The following is a 13,169-nucleotide window of genomic DNA, read 5'->3' on the forward strand; positions in this document are numbered from 1 at the left end:
CTCCAATGTCAGTATATCCTTTCTAAAATAAGGAGCACAAAACTGCAAGTGTGGTCTCATGAGTGACTTATACAGCCTCAACATCACATCCTTGCTCTTATATTCTCTCCCCATCTAAATAATAATCTGCCCTTTTATTTCTTCCACCAAAGTGCATGACCATACACTTCCCAACATTGTATTTCATTTGCACTTCTTTGCCCATTCCCCTAAAGTATCTAAGTCTCTTTGTTTCCTCAACACTACCCGCTCCTCCACCTATCTTTGTACATTCAGCAAATTTAGCCTCAGATTCATTAATCCCATAGTTCAAATCATTGACATACATGAATTTGATATAGATGTATTGACATTTACATAGATGAATAACAGCGGAAGGCAGAAGAACCAAAGTTGAAGATGTAATGATCATGGAGAACAGATGAAGAATACAAGGATATGTGCTGAATGATACTGGAATGCAAATGAACGACAGTGGAAGTAGTGATGAGTGACAGAGGAAGGAGTGACGATGATAGAGGAAGGAGTGATGAGATAGAAGAAGGAGTGATGAGATAGAGGAAAGCGTGATGAGAATAGAGGAAGGAGTGATAATGATGGAGGAAGGAGTGTTGAAAGATAGTGGAAGGAGTGATCATGATAGAGGAAGGAGTGATGAACGATAGAGGAAGGAGTGATGAATGACAGAGGAAGGAGTGATGAATGACGGAGGAAGGAGTGATGAATGTCAGAGGAAGATGATGATAGAGGAAGGAGTGATGAATGACAGAGGAAGGAGTGATGAATGATAGAGGAAGGAGCAAATATTCATTGAGGAAGGAGTGATGAACTACAGAGGACAGTGTGATGAACATTAGAAACAGGTGTATAAATGATAGAGGAAGGAGTGATGAATAGAAACATAGAAACATAGAAAACCTACAGCACAATACAGGCCCTTCAACCCACAAAGCTGTGCCGAACATGTCCTTACCTGAGAAATTACCTAGGATTTACCTATAGCCCACTATTTTTCTGAGCTCCTGTCCTGTCCTGGAGTCTCTTAAAAGATCCTATGGTATCCACCTCCACCACCATCACCATCAGCCCATTGCAGCATTGCCAGCAGCACATTCCACGCATTCACCACTCTCTGCATAAAAAACTTACCTCTGACAACTCCTCCGTACCTACTTCCAAGCACCTTAAAACTGTGTCCTCTCGTGCTAGTCATTTCAGCCCTGGAAAAAAGCCTCTGACTACTCACATGATCAATGCCTCTCATCATCTTATACACCTCTATCAGGTCACCTCTCATCCTCAGTCACACCACGGAGAAAAGGCCAAGTTCACTCAACCTATTCTCATATGGCATGCTCCCTAATCCAGGCAACATCCTTGTAAATCTCCTTTCCACCCTTTCTATGGTTTCCACATCTTTCTTGTAGTGAGGCGACAGAACTGAGCACAGTACTCCAAGTGAGGTCTGACCAGGGTCCTATATAACTGCAACATTGCCTCTCAGCTCCTAAACTCAATCCCTTAATTGATGAAGGCCAATGCACTGTATGCTTTCTTAACCACAGAGTCAACCTGTGCAGCAGCCTTGAGTGTCCTATGAACTCGGTCCACAAGATCCCTTTGATCCTCCACACTGCCAAGAGTCTTACTGTTAATACTACGTTTTGTCATCATAGTTGACCTACCAAAATGAACCACCTCACGCTTTTCTGGGTTGTACTCCATCTGCCATTTCTCAGCCCATTTTTGCATCCTGTGAGTGTCCCGCTGTAACCTCTGACAGCCCTCCACACTGTCCACAACACCTCTAACCTTTGTGTCATCAGCAAATTTACTAATCCATCCCTCCACTTCTTCATCCAGGTCATTTATAAAAATCACGAAGGGTAAGGGTCCCAGAAGATATCCCTGAGACACACCTCTGGTCACCGACCTCCATTCAGAATATGACTCATCTAAAATCACTCTTTGCCTTCTCTGGGCAAGCCAGTTCTGGATCTACAAAGCAATTTCCCCATGCATCCCATGCTTTCTTACTTTCTTAATAAGCCTTGAATGGGGCTCCTTGTCAAATACCTTGCTAAAATCCATATACACTACATCTATTGCTCTACCTCCATCAATGTGTTTAGTCACTTCCTCAAAATAATCAATTGAGCTCATAAGGCATGGCCTGCCTATGAGAAAGCCATGCTGACTATTCCTAATCATATTATGCCTCTCCAAATGTTCATAAATCCTGCCTCTCAGGATCTTGTCCATCAACTTACCAACCACTGAAGTAAGACTCACTGGCTTGTAACTTCCTGGGCTATCTCTGTTCCCTTTCTTGAATAAAGGAACAACATCCACAACCCTCCAGTCCTCTGGAGCCTCTCCCGTCCCCATTGTTTTTTTTTTAACTTTTTTTATTGCATTTTTAAATGGTTACAAAGTATGAAAAAACAATGTATATAACCCTTACCCCCTCCCCTTAGCCCCTCCCCCCTAACTGCCCTATAGAAAAAAAAGAAAGAAAGAAAGAAAGAGTGCCTGGTTGTTGGAAGATCTCCACATGCTCCATGGAATTCGTAATAACTTTAATATGTATATTTATTTCTTTCCCCTAATAACCAATTGTTTCATCTTCAGAGCATCTATATATTTAATCCTGTCTTTTGTAAATAAGGGCTCCAAATTTTCAAAAATGTTTCATATTTATCTCTTAAATTATAAGTAATTTTTTCTAATGGAATACAACCATAGATTTCTTTCTTCCAAGAATCTATACTTAAATGTGTATCCGATTTCCAAGTAACTGCAATAGATTTTTTGGCTACTGCCAGTGCAATTTTTTATAAATTCTTTCTGATACTTATTTAGTTTGTGTTTCGGTTTTATCCCTTCAATATCACCGTCCCCATTGTTGATGCAAAGATCACTGCCAGAGGCTCAGCAATTTCCTCCCTCCCTCCCACAGTAGCCTAGGGTATATCTTGCCCGGTCCTGGTAACTCATCCAAACTGATGCTTCCCAAAAGCTCCTGCATATCCTTTTCCTTAATATCTACATGCTCAAGCTTTTCAGTCCACTGCAAGTCAAACCAATAATTGCCAAAATCCTTTTCTGTAGTGAATACTGAAGCAAAGTACTAATTAAGTACCTCTGCTATCTCATCCAGTTCCATACACACTTTTCCACTGTCTCACTTGATTGGTCCTATTCTCTCACGTCTTATCCTCTTGCTCTTAACATACTTGTAGAATGCCTTGGGGTTTTACTTAATCCTGTCTGCCAAGGCCTTCTCAAAGCCCCTTCTGGTTCTCTTAATTTCTTTCTTGAGCTCCTTCCTGCTAGCCTTATAATAGACAATAGACAATAGGTACTGAAGTAGACCATTCAGCCCCTCGAGTCTGCACCACCATCCTGAGATCATGGCTGATCATTCACTATCAATACCCAGTCCCTGCCTTGTCCCCATATCCCTTGATTCCCCTATCCATCAGATATCTATCTAGCTTCTTCTTGAAAGCATCCAGAGAAATGGCCTCCACCATCTTCCGAGGCAGTGCATTCCACACCTCCACAACTCTCTGGGAGAAGAAGTTTTTCCTCAACTCTGTTTTAAATAACTGACCTCTTATTCTCAATCCATGCCCTCTGGTACTGGACTCTCCCAACATCTGGAACATATTTCCTGCCTCAATCCTATCAAATCCTTTAATTATCTTAAACGTTTCAATCAGATCCCCTGTCAATCTCCTCAATTCCAGTGTGTACAAGCCCAATCTCTCCAATCTCTCTGCGTAAGACAGCCCTGCCATCCCAGGAATCAACCTAGTGAATCTACGCTGCACTTCCTCAATTGCCAGAACGTCCTTCCTTAAACCTGGAGACCAAAACTGTACGCAATATTCCAGGTGTGGTCTCACCAGGGCCCTGTACAAATGCAAAAGGACATCCTTGCTGTTGTACTCAATTCCCCTTGTAATAAAGGCCAACATTCCATTTGCCCTCTTCACTACCTGTTGCACTTGCTCATTCACCTTCATTGACTGATGAACTAGGACTCCTAGGTCTCTTTGCATTTCTCCTTTACCTAACTCTACACCGTTTAGACAATACTCTGCCCTCTTGTTCCTGCTTCCAAAGTGGATAACTTCACATTTATTCACATTGAATGACATCTGCCAAGTATCTGCCCACTCACCCAGCCTATCCAAGTCTCCCTGTATTCTCCTAACATCTTGTTCACATGTCACACTGCCACCCAGTTAAGTATCATCAGCAAACTTGCTGATATAGTTTTCAATGCCCTCATCTAAATCGTTGACATAAATCGTAAAGAGCTGTCACCACTGGTCACCTCCAGCCAGTCCGAGAAACACCCATTCACTACTACTCTTTGCTTTCTATCTACCAACCAGTTTTCTATCCATGTTGAAACCTTGCCCCCAATGCCATCTCCTAACTCTCTATCATTGTCTAGCTTTTTGAACCTTTCATTAGCTCTTCTTTTATTCTTGACTAGATTTACAACAGCCTTTGTACACCACGGTTCCTGTACCCTACCATCCTTTCTTTGTCTCATTAGAACGTACCTATGCAGAACTCCACGCAAATATCCCCTGAACATTTGCCACATTTCTGCTCTACATTTCCCTGAGAACATCTGTTTCCAATTTCCTGCCTGATAGCCTCATAATTCCCCTTTCTCCAATTAAACGCTTTTCTAACTTGTCTGTTCCTATCTCTTTCCAATGCTACTGCAAAGGAGATAGAATTGTGATCACTATCTTCAAAATGTTCTCCTACTGAGAGACCTAACACCTGACCAGGTCCATTTCCCAATGCCAGATCAAGTACAGCCTCTCCTCTTGTAGAATTATCTATATATTGTGACAAGAAACCATTCTGAACACAACTAACAAACTCTACCACTTCTAAAACCCTTGCTCTAGGGACATGCCAACCAATATTTGGGAAATTAAAATCTCTCACCACAACAACCTTGTTCTTACTACACCTTTGCAGAATCTGCTTCATTATCTGCTCCACGAAGTCACTGTTAATATAGGGAGGTATATAAAAATCACCCAGTAGAGTTATTGACCCCTTCCTATTCCTAAAGTTCACCCACAGAGAGTCCAGAGACAATCTCTCCATGCCTTACTACATTTCTGCAGCTGTGACATTGTCTGATCAACAGTGCCACACCTCTTTTGCCTACCTCCCTGGCATTTATGAAGCATCTAAAGCTTGGAAGTCAAAATAACCATTCCTGCCCCTGAGCCATCCAAGTCTCTGTAATGGCCACAACATCATAGCTCCTAGTACTGATCCACTCTAAGCTCATTCACTTCGTTCATAATACTCCTTGCATTAAAATAGACACATCTCAACCCATCAATCTGAGCATGTCCTTTCTCTATCACCTGCCTATGCTCCCTATTGCACTGTCTCCAAGTTTTCCCTGGATGACGGAAGAAGTTGTGACAAGCAACAGCGAAAGGTGAGGTGAACAATAGTGAAAGGAGTGATGAACAACAGAGGAAGGAGCAATGAATGACAGAGGAAGGATTGATGAACAATTGAGGAAGGAGTGATGAACAATTGAGGAAGGAGTGAGGAATGACAGAGGAAGGATTGAAGAACAACACAGGAAGGAGCAATGAATGACAAAGGAAGGAATGATGAACAATTGAGGAAGGAGCGATAAATGACAGAGGAAGGAATGATGAATGACAGAGGACAGATTGATGAACAAATGCGGAAGGAGTGATGAATGACAGAGGAAGGATTGAAGAACAATTGAGGAAGGAGCGATGAATAACGGAGGAAGGATTGATGAACAATTGAGGAAGGAGCGATGAATGACAGAGGAAGGATTGAAGAACAATTGAGGAAGGAGCGATGAATGACGGAGGAAGGATTGATGAACAATTGAGGAAGGAGCGATGAATGACAGAGGAGGGAGTGATGAACAATTGAGGAAGGAGTGATGAATTAAAGAGGAAGGATTGTTGAACAACAGAGGAAGGAGCGATGAATGAGAGGAAGGAGTGATGAACAACAGAGGAAGGAGCGATGAATGACAGAGGAAGGTGTGATAAAAAATTGAGGAAGGAGCGATGAATGACAGAGGAAAGAGTGATGAACAATTGAGGAAGGAGTGATGAATGACTGAGGAAGGAGTGTTGAACCACAGAGGAAGGAGCGATGAATGACAGAGGAAGGAGTGATAAACAATTGACGAAGGAGTGATGAATGACAGAGGAAGGAGCGATGAATGACAGAGGAAGGAGCGATGAATGACAGAAGAAGGAGTGATGAACAATTGAGGAAGGAGTGATGAATGACAGAGGAAGGAGTGATGAACAATTGATGAAGGAGTGATGAATTACAGAGGAAGGATTGTTGAACAACAGAGGAAGGAGCGATGAATGACAGAGGAAGGAGTGATAAACAATTGACGAAGGAGTGATGAATGACAGAGGAAGGAGCGATGAATGACAGAGGAAGGAGCGATGAATGACAGAAGAAGGAGTGATGAACAATTGAGGAAGGAGTGATGAATGACAGAGGAAGGATTGATGAACAATTGATGAAGGAGTGATGAATTACAGAGGAAGGATTGTTGAACAACAGAGGAAGGAGCGATGAATGACAGAGGAAGGAGTGATGAACAACAGAGGAAGGAGCGATGAATGACAGAGGAAGGTGTGATAAAAAATTGAGGAAGGAGCGATGAATGACAGAGGAAAGAGTGATGAACAATTGAGGAAGGAGTGTTGAACAACAGAGGAAGGAGCGATGAATGACAAAGGAAGAAGTGATGAACAACAGAGGAAGGAGCGATGAATGACAGAGGAAAGAGTGATGAACAATTGAGGAAGGAGTGTTGAACAACAGAGGAAGGAGCGATGAATGACAAAGGAAGAAGTGATGAACAACAGAGGAAGGAGCGACGAATGACAGAGGAAGGATTGATGAACAACAGAGGAACGAGCGATGAATGACCGAGGAAGGTGTGATGGACAATCGAGGAATGAGCGATGAATGACTGAGTAAGGATTGAAGAACAATTGAGGAAGGAGTGATGAACAACAGAGGAAGGAGCGATGAATGACAAAGGAAGGAGTGATGAACAACAGAGCAAGGAGTGATGAATTGCAGAGGAAAGAGTGATGAATGACAGAGGAAGGATTGATGAACAATTGAGGAAGGAGTGATGAATGACAGAGGAAGGAGCGATGAACAATTGAGGAAGGAGCGATGAATGACAGAGGAAGGAGCGATGAATGACAGAGGAAGGAGTGATGAATGACAGAGGAACGAGAGATGAACAATTGAGGAAGGAGCGATGAATGACAGAGGAAGGATTGATGAACAATTGAGGAAGGAGCGATGAACAATTGAGGAAGGAGTGAGGAATGACAGAGGAAGGATTGAAGAACAACACAGGAAGGAGCAATGAATGACAAAGGAAGGAATGATGAACAATTGAGGAAGGAGCGATAAATGACAGAGGAAGGAATGATGAATGACAGAGGACAGATTGATGAACAAATGCGGAAGGAGTGATGAATGACAGAGGAAGGATTGAAGAACAATTGAGGAAGGAGCGATGAATAACGGAGGAAGGATTGATGAACAATTGAGGAAGGAGCGATGAATGACAGAGGAAGGATTGAAGAACAATTGAGGAAGGAGCGATGAATGACGGAGGAAGGATTGATGAACAATTGAGGAAGGAGCGATGAATGACAGAGGAAGGAGCGATGAATGACAGAGAAAGGAGTGATGAACAATTGAGGAAGGAGCGATGAATGACAGAGGAAGGAGTGATGAACAATTGAGGAAGGAGTGATGAATGACAGAGGAAGGAGTGATGAACAATTGATGAAGGAGTGATGAATTAAAGAGGAAGGATTGTTGAACAACAGAGGAAGGAGCGATGAATGACAGAGGAAAGAGTGATGAACAATTGAGGAAGGAGTGATGAATGACTGAGGAAGGAGTGATAAACAATTGACGAAGGAGTGATGAATGACAGAGGAAGGAGCGATGAATGACAGAGGAAGGAGCGATGAATGACAGAAGAAGGAGTGATGAACAATTGAGGAAGGAGTGATGAATGACAGAGGAAGGAGTGATGAACAATTGAGGAAGGAGTGATGAATTACAGAGGAAGGATTGTTGAACAACAGAGGAAGGAGTGATGAATGACAGAGGAAGGAGTGATGAACAACAGAGGAAGGAGCGATGAATGACAGAGGAAAGAGTGATGAACAATTGAGGAAGGAGTGTTGAACAACAGAGGAAGGAGCGATGAATGACAAAGGAAGAAGTGATGAACAACAGAGGAAGGAGCGATGAATGACAGAGGAAGGAGCGATGAATGACAGAGTAAGTAGTGATGAACAACAGAGGAAGGAGCGATGAACAATTCAGGAAGGAGTGATGAACAACAGAGGAACGAGCGATGAATGACCGAGGAAGGTGTGATGGACAATCGAGGAATGAGCGATGAATGACAGAGGAGGGAGTGATGAACAATTGAGGAAGGAGTGATGAATGACAGAGGAAGGAGTGATGAACAATTGATGAAGGAGTGATGAATTAAAGAGGAAGGATTGTTGAACAACAGAGGAAGGAGCGATGAATGACAGAGGAAAGAGTGATGAACAATTGAGGAAGGAGTGATGAATGACTGAGGAAGGAGTGTTGAACCACAGAGGAAGGAGCGATGAATGACAGAGGAAGGAGTGATAAACAATTGACGAAGGAGTGATGAATGACAGAGGAAGGAGCGATGAATGACAAAGGAAGGAGCGATGAATGACAGAAGAAGGAGTGATGAACAATTGAGGAAGGAGTGATGAATGACAGAGGAAGGAGTGATGAACAATTGATGAAGGAGTGATGAATTACAGAGGAAGGATTGTTGAACAACAGAGGAAGGAGCGATGAATGACAGAGGAAGGAGTGTTGAACCACAGAGGAAGGAGCAATGAATGACAGAGGAAGGAGTGATAAACAATTGACGAAGGAGTGATGAATGACAGAGGAAGGAGCGATGAATGACAGAGGAAGGAGCGATGAATGACAGAAGAAGGAGTGATGAACAATTGAGGAAGGAGTGATGAATTACAGAGGAAGGATTGTTGAACAACAGAGGAAGGAGTGATGAATGACAGAGGAAGGAGTGATGAACAACAGAGGAAGGAGCGATGAATGACAGAGGAAAGAGTGATGAACAATTGAGGAAGGAGTGTTGAACAACAGAGGAAGGAGCGATGAATGACAAAGGAAGAAGTGATGAACAACAGAGGAAGGAGCGATGAATGACAGAGGAAGGAGCGATGAATGACAGAGTAAGTAGTGATGAACAACAGAGGAAGGAGCGATGAACAATTCAGGAAGGAGTGATGAACAACAGAGGAACGAGCGATGAATGACCGAGGAAGGTGTGATGGACAATCGAGGAATGAGCGATGAATGACTGAGTAAGGATTGAAGAACAATTGAGGAAGGAGTGATGAACAACAGAGGAAGGAGCGATGAATGACAAAGGAAGGAGTGATGAACAATTGAGGAAGGAGCGATGAATGACAGAGGAAGGAGCGATGAATGACAGAGGAAGGAGTGATGAATGACAGAGGAAGGATTGATGAACAATTGAGGAAGGAGTGATGAATGACAGAGGAAGGAGCGATGAACAATTGAGGAAGGAGCGATGAATGACAGAGGAAGGAGCGATGAATGACAGAGGAAGGAGTGATGAATGACAGAGGACAGATTGATGAACAAATGCCGAAGGAGCGATGAATGACAGAGGAAGGATTAATGAACAACTGAGGTAGGAGCAATAAAAGATAAAGGAACGATTGATGAACAACAGAGAAAGCTGCGATGAATGACAGCAGAAGGAGTTATGAACAATTGGGGAAGGAGCGATGAATGACAGAGGAAGGAGTGATGAACAACTGAGGAAGGAGCGATGAATGACAGAGGAAGTATTGATGAACAATTGCGGAAGGAGCGATGAATGACAGAGGAAGGATTAATGAACAACAGAGGAAGGAGCGATGAATGACCGAGAAAGGTGTGATGGACAATCGAGGAAGGAGCGATGAATGACAGAGGAAGGATTGATGAACAATTGCGGAAGGAGCGATGAATGACAAAGGAAGGATTGATGAACAAATGAGAAAGGTGTCATGAATGACAGATGAAGGAGTAAATATTCATTGAGGAAGGAGTGATGAACTACAGAGGACAGTGCGATGAACATTAGAAACAGGTGTATAAATGATAGAGGAAGGAGTGATGAATAGAAACATAGAAACATAGAAAACCTACGGCACAATACAGTCCCTTCAATGCACAAAGCTGTGCCGAACATGTCCTTAACTGAGAAATTACCTAGGGTTTACCTATAGCCCTCTATTTTTCTGATCTCCTGTCCTGTCCTGGAGTCTCTTAAAAGATCCTATGGTATCCACCTCCACCACCATCACCATCAGCCCATTGCAGCATTGCCAGCAGCACATTCCACGCCCTCACCACTCTCTGCATAAAAAACTTACCTCTGACAACTCCTCTGTACCTACTTCCAAGCACCTTAAAACTGTGTCCTCTCGTGCTAGTCATTTCAGCCCTGGGAAAAACCCTCTGACTACCCACATGATCAATGCCTCTCATCATCTTATACACCTCTATCAGGTCACCTCTCATCCTCAGTCACACCACGGAGAAAAGGCCAACTTCACTCTGCCTATTCTCATATAGCATGCTCCGTAATCCAGGCAACATCCTTGTAATTCTCCTCTACACCCTTTCTATGGTTTCCACATCCTTCCTGTAGTGAGGTGACCAGAACTGAGCACAGTACTCCAAGTGAGGTCTGACCAGGGTCCGATATAGCTGCAGCATTACCTCTCAGCTCCTAAACTCAATCCCTTAATTGATGAAGGCCAATGCACTGTATTCTTTCTTAACCACAGAGTCAACCTGTGCAGCAGCCTTGAGTGTCCTATGAACTCGGTCCACAAGATCCCTTTGATCCTCCACACTGCCATGAGTCTTACTGTTAATACTATGTTTTGTCATCATATTTGACCTACCAAAATGAACCACCTCACGCTTACCTGGGTTGTACTCCATCTGCCACTTCTCAGCCCATTTTTGCATCCTGTGAGTGTCCCGCTGTAACCTCTGACAGCCCTCCACACTGTCCACAACACCTCTAAGCTTTGTGTCATCAGCAAATTTACTAATCCATCCCTCCACTTCTTCATCCAGGTCATTTATAAAAATCACGAAGGGTAAGGGTCCCAGAAGATATCCCTGAGACACACCTCTGGTCACCGACCTCCATTCAGAATATGACTCATCTAAAACCACTCTTTGCCTTCTGGGGGCAAGCCAGTTCTGGATCCACAAAGCAATTTCTGCATGTATCTCATGCCATCTTACTTTCTTAATAAGCCTTGCATGGGGTTCCTTATCAAATACCTTGCTAAAATCCATCTACACTACATCTACTGCTCTACCTCCATCAATGTGTTTAGTCACTTCCTCAAAATAATCAATCGAGCTCATAAGGCATGGCCTGCCTATGAGAAAGCCATGCTGACTATTCCTAATCATATTATGCCTCTCCAAAAGTTCATAAATCCTGCCTCTCAGGATCTTGTCCATCAACTTACCAACCACTGAAGTAAGACTCACTGGCTTGTAACTTCCTGGGCTATCTCTACTCCCGTTCTTGAATAAAGGAACAACATCCACAACCCTCCAGTCCTCCTGAGCCTCTCCCGTCCCCATTGTTGATGCAAAGATCATCGCCAGAGGCTCAGCAATTTCCTCCCTCCCTCCCACAGTAGCCTGGGGTATATCTCGTTGGGTCCCGGTAACTCATCCAAACTGATGCTTCCCAAAAGCTCCTGCATATCCTTTTCCTTAATATCTACATGCTCAAGCTTTTCAGTCCACTGCAAGTCATCCCAATAATTGCCAAAATCCTTTTCCATAGTGGATACTGAATCAAAGTACTAATTAAGTACCTCTGCTATCTCATCTGGTTCCATACACACTTTTCCACTGTCTCACTTGATTGGTCCTATTCTCTCACGTCTTATCCTCTTGCTCTTAACATACTTGTAGAATGCCTTGGGGTTTTACTTAATCCTGTCTGCCAAGGCCTTCTCAAAGCCCCTTCTGGTTCTCTTAATTTCTTTCTTGAGCTCCTTCCTGGTAGCCTTATAATCTCCTAACTCTCTATCATTGCCCAGCTTTTTCAACCTTTCATAAGCTCTTCTTTTATTCTTGACTAGACTTACAACAGCCTTTGTACACCATGGTTCCTGTACCCTACCATCCTTTCTTTGTTTCATTAGAACGTACCTATGCAAAACTCCACACAAATATCCCCTGAACATTTGGCATATGTCTGCTCTACATTTCCCTGAGAACATCTGTTCCCAATGTAAGTTTCCAATTTCCTGCCTGATAGCCTCATAATTCCCCTTTCTCTAATTAAACGCTTTTCTAACTTGTCTGTTCCTATCTCTCTCCAATGCTATTGCAAAGGAGATAGAATTGTGATCACTATCTTCAAAATGTTCTCCTACTGACAGACCTAACACATGACCGGGTTCATTTCCCAATACCAGATCAAGTATAGCCTCTCCTCTTGTAGAATTCTCTAAATATTGTGACAAGAAACCATTCTGAACACACCTAACAAACTCTACCCCTTCGAAACACTTGCTCTAGGGACATGCCGACCAATATTTGGGAAATTAAAATCTCTCACCACGACAACCCTGTTCTTACTACACCTTTGCAGAATCTGCTTCCCTATCTACTCCTCGAAGTCACTGTTACTTTAGGGAGGGATATAAAAATCACCCAGTAGAGTTATTGACCCCTTTCTATTCCTAAAGTTCACCCACAGAGTCTCCAGAGACAATCTCTCCATGCCTTCCTACGTTTCTGCAGCTGTGACATTGTCTGATCAACAGAGCCACACCTCTTTTGCCTGCCTCCCTGTCATTTATGAAACATCTAAAGCTTGGAAGTCAAAGTAACCATTCCCGCCCCTGAGACATCCAAGTCTCTGTAATGGCCACAACATCATAGCTCCTAGAACTGATCCACAATCTAAGCTCATCCACTTTGTT

This window comes from Hypanus sabinus, chromosome 19, assembly GCF_030144855.1.
Source record: "Hypanus sabinus isolate sHypSab1 chromosome 19, sHypSab1.hap1, whole genome shotgun sequence".
Taxonomy (NCBI): Eukaryota; Metazoa; Chordata; class Chondrichthyes; order Myliobatiformes; family Dasyatidae; genus Hypanus; species Hypanus sabinus.